Consider the following 15,052-nt stretch of genomic DNA (forward strand, 5'->3'; position numbering starts at 1 on the left):
CCTACGGGTCCCCATCAGGGCCAATTGACGTTCTCCAAGGAGGCAAAAGCTCCTAGAACTCGCGGGTCCCGAAGCCCGGCGCAGCCAGGGCAGCGCCTGCGCGGGGGCGTTACCATAGAGAAGCAGGCGCCTCTCTGGTCTCGGTTTACACTCTCTATGGTCTAGCCGGGTCGTGGCGGTAAGGGGAAAAAAGAGAGACCGCACTACGCAGGCGCTCTGGGCTTCTAATTTTTTTTTTTTTTTTTTTTAATCCCCGCACCAAGCGCTTAACCTCATTGGGGTGGAGGAGAAGGCGGCGGCCGTCTGGTCTGCAGGGGCAACAGGAGCGACTAATACGGCTGTAAGTTCCCGGTTAGGGCGAGGATGTGTAGACCCCAGCCCTTCCAGGCCCCAGCCCCCCCTCGCGGTGGTGGGCGCCGAGGCTGGGTGGGGGTGAGGTCCAGCGCTGTCATCCGCTCTTGGGTGCACTTTGGGGGGAGGGGGCGGCCCTTAGGTGGGAGCCGGGCGGGGAGCGGGAGGGGAGGGCTGTTTATCCAGCCCGCAGGTCGCTGATCCCAGGCTGCTTTGCAGAGGGAGGGGGGCGGCTGTGGGGTGAGTCCGGCTTTGTGTGTCCCCCTCTCTTCTCCTCTCCCGGACCCCACCCCGGGCCCCCTTCCCGACCCGAGTCTCCCAGGCCGGGTGGGCGAAGCCGCGTTTGAAAAGAGCGGGTTTCGCGAGGGGAGGGGGCGAGGGGGAGAAACCCACCACAACTATAGTCACGGGCGAGTGATGGGTGTGGAGGAAGATCCGGGGGGGAACGAAACGGGTCCAGGCGGGCCAGACAAAGCCGAGCGCTGGCCGGGCCGAATGCGCAGGGAGCCCGCGGTTCCTGGGCCCGCAGCGAGCTTCTTCGGAGGCTGGCAAAGCGGACAAGTGCTGAGTTAAGCCTTGTGCAGCCTCCTCAACTTGCCTTTGTTGTTCTTCGGTATTGGCAGGGACGCTCTGACGGAGAGGAGTGTGTGCTCTTGCACGTTAGCCTGGTTGGCTACAATGGAGCTAATCGCATCTTACTTTCCCGTTTTCCGAGCCGCTCGGATGAGTCTGGGGTTTTCCAGAGTCTCACTTATTACATAATTTTTAATACTTGTTTTTACTCCAAAAATTAAAAACAAAAATTAGATGGAGCCTTGAAGCGTGTTTTGTTGCATCTGGGTGAGTTTCTCTGTCTTGGGGTTCGTTCATTAACTGCTGGCCATCCGTAGAACCTGTGAGCTCTTTAAACATGGTACTTTGATTTGTAGATGTGGCGTCCAGAGCTTTAGATTCTCTAGTCCTTTGGGAGGCAGTGATGCAGAAGAATCAGAAGCGAGAAATAGTTGCCTGATGCCATGTGCCTTGCACCCTATTCGGGGGCCAGAGTCCGGTATAAATGATGGCTTTAGAAATTGTTGCTTTTATTACTATTATTGTGACATTTGCCGTGCCCTTGATATGAGGAATCCTGGACCGTGGGCTCCCTTTGCTTATCCAAAGCAAAGGGAGCAGTGGAGAGTAGTAACATTGCTGCAGAGACCATATAGATAAGAAAAACTACACCACAGTATTCCAGAGTTACTGAACATTATTTATCTTCTCCATTTGCTAAGAAAGATTTAAATTTTGGTGAGCTGTTTGTTTATCCATTTTTGTAAGATTGTGTAATTGCACCTTTTTTGGCAATTGTTACTCAGATCTCAGTTTCTATAATTCATAGTTTATCAGCTAACATGTAGCAGTTTCAGATTTCTAAAGATTTAATTTTTGTTGAGGAGTTTTCAGCTGTAGTTTTATATTCTCCCAGCTAAGGTTAAGCGGAGTCAGAAATCCTTTGAAGAGACTGTTGGTGGTGGAGGTGTCATATATTTTATCTCCATGTCACAATTTAAGCGGTATTAAGTAGGGAAAAGGCCTTTGCACCTTAAATCAGTGTTAGAACTGAAAACCTTGATCTCCTAGTGTGCCAGGAATTTGGCCACAGACTCAACTTTACGTAAAAGAGGTAGGCATTTTTTTGTATTAACAGGAAGCAAAAATCTGAAGCTTGGTTTTTTATGCTTCAGCAACTACTGCGATAGAATCTCTTAAGTGTAGTTCAGATGATGGGAACTTGCTTTTTATAGAGCAAGATTTCAGATCCTTAAAATAGTTTGACAGGGATGTTGAGAAATGAATGGCCAGAAGACCATTAAGTTTATCATTCAGATGTGTTATATTTTGTTCATTGGTCTGGGATCTTAGATTTTTTTCCTTCAGTCCCTTGTTAATTCTTTTTTAGGTGGATTAATCTCACAGTTTATAAATTGGGTGAGATAGTTTTTTGGACCTGAGACATAAATTGATTTTTTCAGACTTCATTTATTCTTAACAGTCTTCTACTTATAAAGTTGTAGTTTTTTAGATTGATAGATAATACTTTTTATTTCATAGTACTGTTGGTAAATGTTATAATCATTTAAGGGATCATAAATGTTACGCTCAGAGCTGAGTTTTGATAAGAGTTTTGATAACTGCAAGTCTGGTTGTCAAATAGTGGAAAGAATAGACAGTAGCAGAAACTAACAAATGTTTAAAGACAGAATCACTGATGATTCAGTCTTTGGTTTGTGAAATGTAATTTAAGAAAGTAAACTAAGCTTTCTTTACCCAGTGCAACCAGGTCGGCATCCATAAAGAGTGTGTGTGTTTGGCTGACTGACCTCTGAAAGCCTTTTCTTTTTAGCACCAGAATCTCCTGACTGTTTCTAGCAGGGTCTTCATCACCCCAGGGCTTTCCCGCCTCCCTTATGCTCAGACCATTACTGCCATGCTGAATGCATTTCCTCCCCAGATTCTTATGGCAGCCACAGTCCACTTCCCCACAAGGACCCCTAAAGACGTAGCTCAGATGTGTTCAAAGGGTAGCATTGCTTCCATAACACCTTTGTTTACTTTTCTCTTGTTTCTTGCCTGGAATTCTCCTGCCTCCTTGCTGGTCCCTGTTGTATCAATTATCTTCCTCCTTGGAAGGTTCACTCCGGTGATTTACTTTTCTCTGGATCCTTGAGGGTTCTGGGAGTTTGTAGAACACTTTGTGCTAGCTCTGTGCTTGGACGACTGCACTGGTGTAACTAGTCACTGTAGAATGTGTGAAGGAATAAAGGAATGTATCGTAACTTAGAGTAACAGAATTTGAGCCTTGGAAGAGCTCTTAGAGGCCCCATAGTCCCACATCCTGCCTTTTATCTACGATATTTTGGTGTTTAGCCACAAACTGCAGGCACACTTTCCTGTCTCTGGACAGGTCTTGGTTGCTAGAAAGGTATTTTAGACTGTCTCCAAAACTGCCCCTCCCCTTTTACCTGTTGATCTTAGTTGTACCCCCGGAAGCAACATGAATCACGTCTGTTTCTTTTCTATGAAAGAGCCTTTCATTTCCCAGGACAGTCATCAGGCCTTCTCTAGATTTATTGATTAATTTATTAAACCCTTTCTTTAGTTAGATACCAGGGTACAGCTGTACCACGAGGGTACAGCTGAAAAGACATACCTGGTCCCCGCACTTCAAGGGCTCACCGTCTAATAGAGAAGACAGACAAAACGGTTACAAATTGGTGCTGAAGTATGGTTTAACCTGATCATGGTTTAACCTGATTTCACCACTCTCTCTTGAGACAACTTGGTTTTGTTCGGGTCCTTTAAATACGATGTTTGAAATAAAGCAGAATTCATTTATACTGACTAGAGTATACAGTTACTGTTGTAGGTTAGGAAACTGTATCAGGGATTTTCACACTTTGTTGTGCTTTCTGGCTTTGCCACTTACTAGCCCTGTGACTTTGGGCCATGGGCCAGTGAAATCATCTCTTTGTATTTCAGTGATTACCTCTATAAAAGGAGGGTGGAGGGAGGGCAGTGTTAATAGTAGTATCTACTTATAGGACTGTGTGAGGATTAGGTGAGATAATATATGTAAGATGCTGAGAACAGTGACTGGTGTATACTGAGTGGGTATATGGAATTCCTGTCATGTATTCATGGTGGTGGTTAATATTAATAACAGCGTAATAATAATAGCAGTAATCAGGTCACCAGAATCGCTTGGAGAGCTTCTTAAAATACAAATGGCCTGGTCTTATTTATCCCCAGCCACCCAGAGACTTTGGTTAGTTCAGTCTGCATGGGGTCTGGGCAGCCATAGTTTTTATTTATTTGTTTATTTATTTATGGCTGCGTAGGGTCTTCGTCGCTACACGCAGGCTTTCTCTAGTTGCGGCGAGCGGGGGCTACTCTTCGTTGCGGTGCGCAGGCTTCTCATTGTGGTGGCTTCTCTTGTTGCGGAGCACGGGCTCTAGGTGCACGGGCTTCAGTAGTTGTGGCTCGCGGGCTCTAGGCGTGTGGGCTCACTAGTTGTGGCGCACGAGCTTAGTTGCTCCGTGGCGTGGCATGTGGGATCTTCCCGGACCAGGGCTCGAACCTGTGTCCCCTGCATTGGCAGGCGGACTCTTAACCAGTGTGCCACCAGGGAAGCCTGTGGGCAGCCATAGTTTTAACAATCCCCAGGTAATTCTTAAAAACCCAGTTTGAGAATCCTACATTCTCTATTAATTTTGTCAGTGATTACATTTGCTTTTACAAATTAAAAAAAATGACCAAGAAGTAGACAAGTAGATTCTCCTGAAAGATTTGAACATCCGGATAAAGGGACAGGCCTGGCCCCAGACCCTGGGCCCCTTGGGAGGCATATCTGCTTATTATTGGTTTGGAGTGTACCTCCTAAACACGGTTACCCTTGTTTGTAGCTGCATGTATATGAACGTCTTTATAATACTAATAGCCAGATTCAAGGGAACAAACTCTGGATTTTCAAAGCACTTGTACATTCATAATCTTTGTTTCCTTCAAGATCCTGTGAGGTAGGCAGAGAAGATACCATCATTATCCTATCAATTTACAGATGAGAACCCAAGACCTGCAAGTTAAATCCCAGTACATGATAGAACTAGGATGGGAACTGGGCCTTCTGTTTCTCGCCTAATGTTGTTTTCATGTAAATTGTCTCCTAGCTACATGAGTTTGTTACCTTATATTGAAGTTGTGGTTCAGAGTCCTCTGATCTTTTGCCACATGAATAGCTGCCAAACCAGATTTCCTCCTTTCTTTTAGTGTGTTTATACTTGCTTTTTAAAAAAATGTAAATTTAAGATTAATAGTTACCATATCTGGGGGCGGCGGGTGGTGGTGGGATGAATTGGGAGGTTGGGATTGACATTTATACACTAATATGTATAAAATAGGTAACTAATAAGAACCTGCTGTATAAAAAAATAAAATAAAATTCAAAAAAAAATAGTTACCATATCTGTTAAGGTTTATTTTTTTCTGAAAAAAAGCCTAGAACTGGCCTCGTGACCATCTTGTTACCATGGCACATTTGGGTGTGTTTATCTTCGTTCAGGATAGTGAATCCACTTTGCAGCTCTCTAGAATGGTTGTCCAGTTAACTTTCCAAGCAGAATCAGTTAAATTTACTTAGAGTCCTATTACAGTGATACGGCAATAATACAAAAAGTTGAGAGGCCAGAGGGGGAAAACCCATGCCAAGCTGTCCTAACACAAGGTCTTGTCTTTTCATTTATTTTTAAACATTCATGTGACTCGCTATTTTAAAAATTAAATTGTTTTTCTATTTTATACTTTTTGGTTGCATTGGGTCTTGGTTGCTGCACGTGGGCTTTTCTCTAGTTGCAGTGAGCGGGGGCTGCTCTTCGTTGTGGCGCATGGGCTTCTCACTGCGGTGGCTTCTCTCTTTTTTTTTGTGGTACGCGGGCCTCACTGTTGTGGCCTCTCCCGTTGCGGAGCACAGGCTCTGGATGTGCAGGCTCAGTGGCCATGGCTCATGGGCCTAGCCGCTCCGCGGCATGTGGGATCTTCCCGGACCGGGGCACGAACCTGTCTCCCCTGCATCGACAGGCGGACTCTCAACCACTGCACCACCAGGGAAACCCACGGTGGCTTCTCTTGTTGTGGAGCACGGGCTCTAGGCACGCGGGCTTCAGTAGTTGTGGCTCGTGGGCTCTAGAGCGCGGGCTCAGTAGTTGTGGTACATGGGCTTAGTTACCCCGCGGCATGTCGGATCCTCCTGGACCGGGGCTCGAGCCTGTGTCCCCTGCATTGGCAGGTGGATTCTTAACCACAGCTCCACCAGGGAAGTCCCTTTTTTTGTATTTATTGAGGTAGAATTGACATACAACAGTATATTAATTCCCAGGTTTGCAACATAATGATTCAATATTTTTGTATATTGTGAAGTCATCACCGCAGTTAAGTCAAGATCCATCACCCTTCAGAGTTGTAGAATTTTTTTCCTTGTGATGAGAACTTCTAAGATCTACTCTCTTAGCACCTTTCAAATATGTAGCACAGTACTATTAACTGTGGTCATCATGCTGTGCATTATAACCCCAGGACTTATTTATTTAAAACTGGAAGTTTGTACCTTTTGATGCCCTTCACCCATCCCCCCCCCAAGGTTTTTGCTTAATGCGTCATCCTTTAAAGCTGTCCATATGTCCATGCTTTGTAGTAAGTAATTTTAGGTCTTGCGTGTTTTTTGAATAGTTTCCGTGTAATGACATAGTACACATCATTTAAATTTTTAATAGCTTTGTCGTATTTGAGTTGATATGGCAAATTTTGGTAAACTGGGATCCTTGACAGGCACGTTATCTTTTATTTTTTTGATATTATATATACTACAACAGTGGCTTTTTTTTTTTTTTTTTGCATGTAGTTTGCTGCTTTTGTGTTGTTTCCTTCAGATCAATTTTAAGAAGTGAGAATATTGGGTGACTTTTGATACATATTGCCTGATTGCTGACCAAAAAGTTGAACAAGGTAATAACTTCCTAATCAATTTAAGGGTGTTTGACAAAAATTTTACCAACTTCTGGTAATATGATTTAAGTCATTTTTTTGTTGTTCTTTTTGTTCCTGTGAGAGGTGCAGAACTTGCAGGTTGAATTGGATATCACCTGCAGGTGGTCTCTCTGCATTGCCAAAGCTAGTGTGTTTTTGACAGGTATGGAGGAAAACGCAGGTCTTACTTTGTGGGGCGGACTGGTCTGTTTGCCAACATCAGAAGGTAGTCTTGTAACATCTCCGTGCCTTCCCTTTTCAACTGTTTCTTTACACAGTTGTGCTCAAGGGCCCTGCCTGAAATATTTAGCAATCAGAGTGTCTGGCGGTGGGGGTGAGGCATCTGTGTCTAACAGATTTCCCAAGTGATTCTGAGGCCACCAGCATTGGAGAGCTGCCTCAGGTCCGCCTCCAAGCTGATTTCCTGCTCCGCTTCTCCACAGAGCACGTCTCTCCTGCTGGTAAAGGCAGGGCTCTGTTGTGAACAGAGGCCTGTTGTACAGAGAGAGTGAATTGTGTAGCCGCGCCCTTCCTAACGTGGAGTAGCTGGGTTCATTCTGTGAACAATAAGCCAGTCTTTCTAAGAGTTTGAACTGCATAGGAACAGCTCCTTCTCTGAAGTCTGCATTTTATTTAAGTTCTGGTAAGTCATAGAATTCTCCAGATCCAAGCCATGTCCTGCTCAGCCTTTGGTTGCCTCTGGGGTAGCAAACAGACCTCCTGTCCCAATAGCAACAGCCGTCATAGACTGAACACCCACCATCTGCCAGGCACTAGGCTGGGTGCTGTAGGAGTACTTTTGTCAGGTCTTATGTCAACGTTTAAAGGTAGATGCTGTTTTCATTTCATAATGAGAGGAAGCTGAAGCTTCGTTAGAGCACTTGAGTAATGTGTCCATGGTCACACGGCTGCAGAGTAGCAGAGTTTGCCTCTTGGATTCTTCACCTTCCTTTCCACTTATCTCTTTTTTTTTCCAGCACAGGTTATTCTTCCTGCATGGAAGGTCACTGGGCTGCCTTGGGGGAAAGTCTGCTTCCAGCATCCGGCAGCATCTGGAGAGGCCTCTTCACTGGTCAGGAAGGATGTAGAGATGCAAGCTTCCCACTAAGGTTTCCATGAGGGTTAGTCAGATCTGGGGGCTTACAGTCCATTTTGGATTTGAGTCCCTGATTTGAAATCTTACCCTTGGGCAATCCAGACTCCTAAAGACTTTATAGAAACTGTTTTTTTTTCTTTTTATTGTAGTAAAATATATATAATATAAAATATGCCATTGTAACCATTTTTAAGTATATAATTCAGTGGCATTAATGACATTCACATTGGGTAACAGTCACCACAATCTGCTTCCAGCTCTTTCCCATCACCCCAAACAGAAACTCTGTAACTATTAGGCAGTAAATCCCTGTTTGTCCCTCTTCCTCAGCCCCTGGTAACTTCTAATATTCTAGTTCTATGAATTTGCCTATTCTAGATATTTCATATAAATGGAATAATATATGTCCTTTTATGACTGGTTTATTTCACTTAACGTAATGTTTTCAAGGTTCATTTATGTTGTAGCCTGTGTCAGAATGTTATTCCTTTTTAATTGCTGAATAATATTCTGTTGTATGGATATTGTACATTTTATTTATCCTTTATCTGCTGATGGAACTTGGGTTGTTTCCACTTTCTGACTGTTGTGACTAATGCTGTAATGTATGTTGGTTTACAAATTTCTGTTTGAGTCTTTTTTTCAGTTCTAGGTATATACGAAGGAGTAGAATTACTGGATCATGTGGTAATTCCATGTTTAGCTTTTTGAGGAACTGCCAGATTTTTTCCACAGTGGCTGTACATTTTTACATTCCCAACAGCATCGTACAAGGGTTTCAGTTTCTCCATATCCTTGTCAACACTTGTTATCTTCTCTTTGTTTCTGTTTTTTAAAATTATAGCCATCCTAGTAGATGTGAAGTAGTATCTCACTGTGGTTTTGATTTGCATTTCCCTAATGACTAAGATGTTGAGCATCTTTTCTTGTGCTCATTGGCTATTTGTATATCTTCTTTGGAGAAATATCCATGTATCTGTGCAAGTCCTTTGCCCATTTTATTTTTTTAGATTGAAGAATAGTTAATTTACAATGTTGTGTGAGTTTCTGGTATACAGCAAAGTGATTCAGTTATACATATATATATTTTCATATTCTTTTCCATTATCGCTTATTACAAGATATTGAATATAGTTCCCTATGCAATACAGTAGGACCTTGTTGTTGTCCTTTGCCCATTTTTAAATTGGATTGTGTGTCTTTTTGTTTTTGAGTTTTAGGAGTTCTTACATATTCTGAATATTAAACTCTTATCAGATATATGATTTGCAGATATTTTCTCCCATTCATTTTATAGGTTGTCTTTTCACTTTCTTGATAACATATGTTCTTTGCTGCACAAAAGTTTTTAATTTTGATGAAGTCCAATTAATATATTTTTTCTTTTGCTGCTTATGCTTTTAGTGTTATGTCTAAGGATCTATTGCCAAATCTAAGGTCTTGGCGATTTACTCTCGTGTTTTCTTCTTAGAGTTTTATAGATCTAGCTCTTCCATTAAGGGTGTTGACCCATTTTGAGTTAGTTTGTATAAATAGTGTGAGATAGGGCTCTAACTTTGTTGTTTTGCTTGTGGACGTCCAGTTGTCCCAGCACCATTTGTGGAAGACTAATGATGACTATACTTACCTTCTGTATCACTCAGTTGGCGTTTATGTTTTGCTTTGGTTTTTTTTTTTTTGTTTTTTTGCGGTATGCGGGCCTCTCACCGCTGTGGCCTCTCCCGTTGCGGAGCACAGGCTCCGGACGCGCAGGCCCAGCAGCCATGGCTCACGGGCCCAGCCGCTCCGTGGCACGCGGGATCCTCCCGGACCGGGGCACGAACCCATGTCCCCTGCATCGGCAGGCGGACTCTCAACCACTGTGCCACCAGGGAAGCCCTGCTTTGGGTTTTTGACTGCACCGCCTGCCCTCTTCAACCTCAACACCCTCCCACCCTGCCTTGTTTTCTTCCCTTGAGACAGGATTCATGGATGTTGCGTGTGTATTGCAGCTTTGCTACCTGATGTGTAAGATACACTTAGTAAATGTGAGTTTCCTTTCTTTAGATTTTGTATAGTTACTTTTAAGTCTCCTGTGTTTGGATATAGATTATAAGGACCTTCAGAGTAGACTATATATCTCTGTTTTTCAATTTCCCACCTTCTTTTATCCCCCATTCACTCTAGTGCCCAGTCCAGTACTGTGTTAAGTGATGTGCTTAACTTTTATTGACTGAATTGTGAAGTTGAACATAGATCTTTGTGAATACATTTGGGTAATTGCAGAAAATTATTCTTTTTTTTTTGGGCAGGTGGGGCTGTACCACGCAGCTTGTGGGATCTTAGTTCCCCAACCAGGGACTGAGCCAGGGCCCACGGCAGTGAAAGGGCCAAGTCTTAACTACTGGACTGCCCAGGAATTCCCAGAAAATTATTCTTAAAAGAATAATGATCAGTATATTATAAAGTTCTTTAAGAGTTTAAGTTCAGGTCCTTTTAAGTCATTTTCCCAAATGTGGGGATTGATAATAGTATTGTGCCTTTCAAATGGCTTAGGAATTTTTTTGTATGTGACATTAGCTATATGGATAAATGTCAGTTAGGCTGCATAATATGGTGTTCTTTTCATGGATGATTAAAACATTTTTAACTTGTTATTTAAGATTATGATGAGGGCTTCCCTGGTGGCGCAGTGGTTGAGAGTCTGTCTGCTGATGCAGGGGACACGGGTTTGTGCCCCGGTCTGGGAAGATCCCACATGCTGCGGAGCGGCTGGGCCCGTGAGCCATGGCCGCTGAGCCTGCGCGTCCGGAGCCTATGCTACACAACGGGAGACGTCACGACAGTGAGAGGCCCGTGTACCGCACAAAAAAAAAAAAAAAAAAAAAGATTATGATGAGTTTTAAATTGGGAATTTTACTCATTTTAGGTGTGATTTTGTATATCTGGACCCTGCCTTTTCATTTTTGACAGATGCTCTTTTTTAAAAAGTAAATTCCTTTATTTATTTTTGGCTGTGTTGGGTCTTTGTTGCTGCGCTCGGGCTTTCTCTAGTTGCGGTGAGCGGGGGCTGCTCTTCGTTGCAGTGCACGGGTTTATCATTGTGGCGCTTCTCGTTGTTGCAGAGCACGGGCTCTAGAGCGCGGGGGCTACAGTAGTTGTGGCACAAGGGCTCAGTCGTTGTGGCTCGCGGGCTCTAGAGCGCAGGCTCAGTAGTTGTCGTGCATGGGCTCAGTTGCTCTGCGGCATGTGGGATCTTCCCGGACCAGGGCTCAAACCCATGTCCCCGGCATTGGCAGGCGGATTCTTAACCCCTGCGCCACCAGGGAAGTCCCGACAAATGCTTTTAATTTCAAAAGTTATTTTGAATTTGTATACAATGAGTGTATATTACTTTTCTAACGAGAGAATTAAGTATCATTAGAAAATCTTCTTTTGCCTAGAAATCTGAAAAGTTAACTAGTGGACAAGTATCTGATCTTTCTCTCTGGGTCCGTATTATCAGATTTCCCTCCATCACACTCTTTAGTGTTCAGTAGGGTCTAATGTTACTTGTCCTAAGTGATCAGACCTCCCTTGGGAGTCCATTTTGTAATCTGCCATCCAGATATCAGGGAGGGGAAGGCTCATTTTAAAGGTTGGCCTTTGGTGTTTTGTTTTCCAGTAGGTTTTGACTCCTAAGTAGGTATTCCTTAGCATCTTGTTATAAACACTTATCATGAGATACTGGTTATTCATTGTGTAGGGGGCAGGTAGGAAGGAGAGATGCTATTTTCTTTTGCTACCTCTGGCCTTATTTATGGAGAATTTGGGCCTGGTATGTATCTAAATCTAAGGCTATATCTTTGTCTAAAAAGTTTGACTTAAGAAGTATTTTTATCACTTAATAGATCCCCCTCCAGACATAGGATCCCATTATGAGGAGGGTGGCCCTTTCAAAAGAAATGCTCTCCTGCCACGCTCGTGATAAGGGCTGACGGGGTGCTACTTCAGCCTGTTGCTGATTGAACTCGCCTGTTGGTAGCCGTTGCCTGTGGCCTGTGATTGCGTTTATAAAGGGAGCACGATGGGAAAAGCTTTTCTTACTCTCATTCACTTCAGAATTTGGAGTAGATTTCGGAAATTGCCACAGAAGCATTTGTTTAGACAGTGTAACAGTATTTAGCCAAATTGTGTAGTAATGGTTTTGTGGAATCATGAAAGCGTGACCAAGCCCTGGAAGATGAGGCGCACCTTGTAGTCATTTGCTCGCTAGATCTATTTTGGGGTGGCGTGGGTGACCGGAGGGGACACAGAAAGTGTGTACGTAGGTGTTCATGAGAAATGGACCCAAAACACTGAAAGCCCTTAAGGAAAACCACTGCTGTTAAAATGAGAGAGTTTTTCTGGGGTGTATCTGGGTAATTAGTAGAGAATGCACTATGTACTCTGATGAGAATCTTCAACAGACTTCACTGTGTGCCTGGGGACAGCTAGCAGGGCTGTCAGCCCTGTTTCCAGAGAGCTCTGCCCCCAGGGAAGCGGGACAAGCAAGGAGTCCCCTGGTGAGTGTGCTGAGTTCAGTGTGGAAGGCTGAGGCGGGAAGGGCTTCTCATGTGGCAGTGGGGAAGGATGTGTCCCTTCCTGTTTTCATCGGAAGGATGTGAAGCCCTGAACAGGTCCACAGCCCCCTGGCTGTACACTCTGGGGCCTGGCTGTTGCCTTCCATTTATGAGAGAGCTATGTTGGCTGGAGACTGAGCTTGTGACAGGGGACAAGGAGCCTGACTCTTGGCCTTGTTAACCCCACGGTCTAAGGTTGTGAAGGGGCCAAGAAAGCACCCTAGCTGAGACAAGGCTGAAAGTAACCTCTCACAGAGAACCCTGGGCCTTAATAAAATCCGGACTCTTCTATTTCACTGGAATCATCAACTGATCAGTCATTGTGTTTTGGAATTTTGGGGGTGGGGTTAGACATTATGCTTTTGGGAAATTGGTTGCTACTGAGACTGCGTATGGATAGTTATGGCATTATTAAACTTATGTGATTTTTGTTGTAGTCACAAGCTTATTACATGCATTATTGGCTGTAAAAATTTTTTTTAAAGCATACCTCAGGGGTATTCTTGTGGGCCTGAAGGTTCCTTTCATCTTGTTTAAGTTACCTAGAAAGGAGAGATAGAACTGCTAGTTAAATGCATTAAAATTTTTAAAATATTTATTTTTTGAACAGTTAATACATACACATGATTTAAAGATTAGGTTCCCTCCTCTGCTGTCTGCCATCTACCCTTCCCTGGAGACACTAATGTTATTAATTATATGTATGAAAAAGTGCATATATATATATATGTCTTCCCCCACTCTCCTTTCTTGCACAGATGGTAGACTGCTGAATTTTGCTTTTTGCTTTTTTTTTTTTTACTTAATATATCTTGGAAATCAGTCTGTGTCAGTATCAATACATTAAAGGCTTCTTCATAGTTTTTTGAAAATGAAGAGTATGGCTGAATAGTATGCCGCTGTATGGCATACCATAATTTACCCAGCCCTCTACTAAGGAACATTTAGTTTTTTCCAGTCTTTTGCATTTATAAAACTATGCTATAAAGAATAATCCTATAATAATTTATTTTGCATGTGTATGAATGAATTCCTGTAAGTCGACATTTTGGGTTGAATGTTATGTGTCATTAAAATTTTGAGAGATATTGCTGAATTACCCATCTTAGAGGTTTTAACAAAACCCGGCCGGTGATAAGAGAATCCTGTAGTTAGTACACTTAAAAATGTAATTTTATAGAAGCGTATGACCTAAAAGTAACTTTGTAGACGTGTATGACTCTGTCTTGTGTTATTTTTGAATTAAAACATGGCTGTAGTTCAGTGATCAAAAACTAATTGAGCACTTTTCTTCTCATTACTTGTGTGTTTCTGTTTTTTGCCTGTCTTTGATTTTGCAGGAATTCCATGGCTGGAAGAGCTTCAGAAATACACTTTGCTTCCCTATAGGTGTTACCAGCGCTGCCTGCTAGAGATGAGTATACTAGAGGCGGACAATTTGCTGAATGACTAGCTTTTAAAATGTTTTCCAGTTCTTTGTAGTAACTGGTGATGTCTGTGGCTTCAGGATTATGGTTCTTTTTGACTTTACAAATAACTTTCTGGTATTTATTGGATGCAATATGCTTATACTAGAAAGAATATGAACATCTTAATGTTTTGAAATGTATATTTCCTTTGACTAGATACTGTATGTACATGGTTAAAAAAGTTTAAAAGGTGCCCAAGGATAGAGAGTGAAATGTAAGCCTTCCTCCACCCTTTTTATCATTCTTCCACATCCCATTCCCAGAGGCAGCCGCCGCTTCTAGCTTCTTGACTGGACTTCCAGATAATCTGTGCGTGTGCGTGCTGGCAGCATTCCTCTGTTAGGACCACTGTTATTTTTTATTTTTTTTAACATCTTTATTGGAGTATAATTGCTTTACAATGGTGTGTTTCTGCTTTATAACAAAGTGAATCAGTTATACACTGTTATTTTTTTTTTTCTTTTTTTTTTTTTACACTTATTTTTAACATTTTTTTTCTTTTTAAATTTTTTATTGAAATATAGTTGATTTACAGTGCTGTGTTAGTTTCTGGTGATACAGCAAAGTGATACAGTTACACATATATTTTTCATATTCTTTTCATTATGGTTTATTACAGGCTATTTAATATAGTTCCCTGTGCTATACAGTAGGTCCTCACTGTTTGTTTTATATATAGTAGTGTGTATCTGTTAATCCCAAACTCCTAATTCATCCCTCCCCCACCCCACCTTTGGTAACTGTAAGTTTGTTTTTTATGTCTGTGAGTCTGTTTCTGTTTTGTAAATAAGTTCATTTGTGTTATATTTTAGATTCCACATATAAGTGATATCATGATATTTGTCTTTCTTTGTCTGACTTACTTCAATTAGTGTGAGAATGTCTAGATACATCCATGTTGCCGCAAATGGCATTATTTCATTCTTTTTTCGGCTGAGTAGTATTTCATTGTATATATGTACCACATTTTTTTTTTTTTTTTTTTTTTTTACCAC

General features: G+C 42.4%; 1 protein-coding gene across 5 annotated transcripts in view; it reads left to right on the forward strand.

Moving 5' to 3' along the window:
• Positions 1 to 253: 253 nt before the first annotated feature.
• Positions 254 to 15,052, forward strand: part of CLASP1 (cytoplasmic linker associated protein 1) — a 270,131-nt gene continuing 255,332 nt past the window's right edge. For 2 of the 5 annotated variants that reach the window (XM_024734467.1, XM_024734471.1), the window contains exon 1: positions 254 to 340. The gene's annotated coding sequence lies outside the window, so the exon portion shown is untranslated. Of the gene's footprint in view, positions 341 to 6,787; positions 6,892 to 7,889; positions 8,034 to 15,052 lie in introns of those variants that run through there. The other 3 variants (XM_024734469.1, XM_024734470.1, XM_024734468.1) reach the window with 3 other exon arrangements.

Source organism: Neophocaena asiaeorientalis, unplaced genomic scaffold (assembly GCF_003031525.2).
Source record: "Neophocaena asiaeorientalis asiaeorientalis breed wild unplaced genomic scaffold, Neophocaena_asiaeorientalis_V1.1 scaffold32, whole genome shotgun sequence".
NCBI classification, from domain to species: Eukaryota; Metazoa; Chordata; class Mammalia; order Artiodactyla; family Phocoenidae; genus Neophocaena; species Neophocaena asiaeorientalis.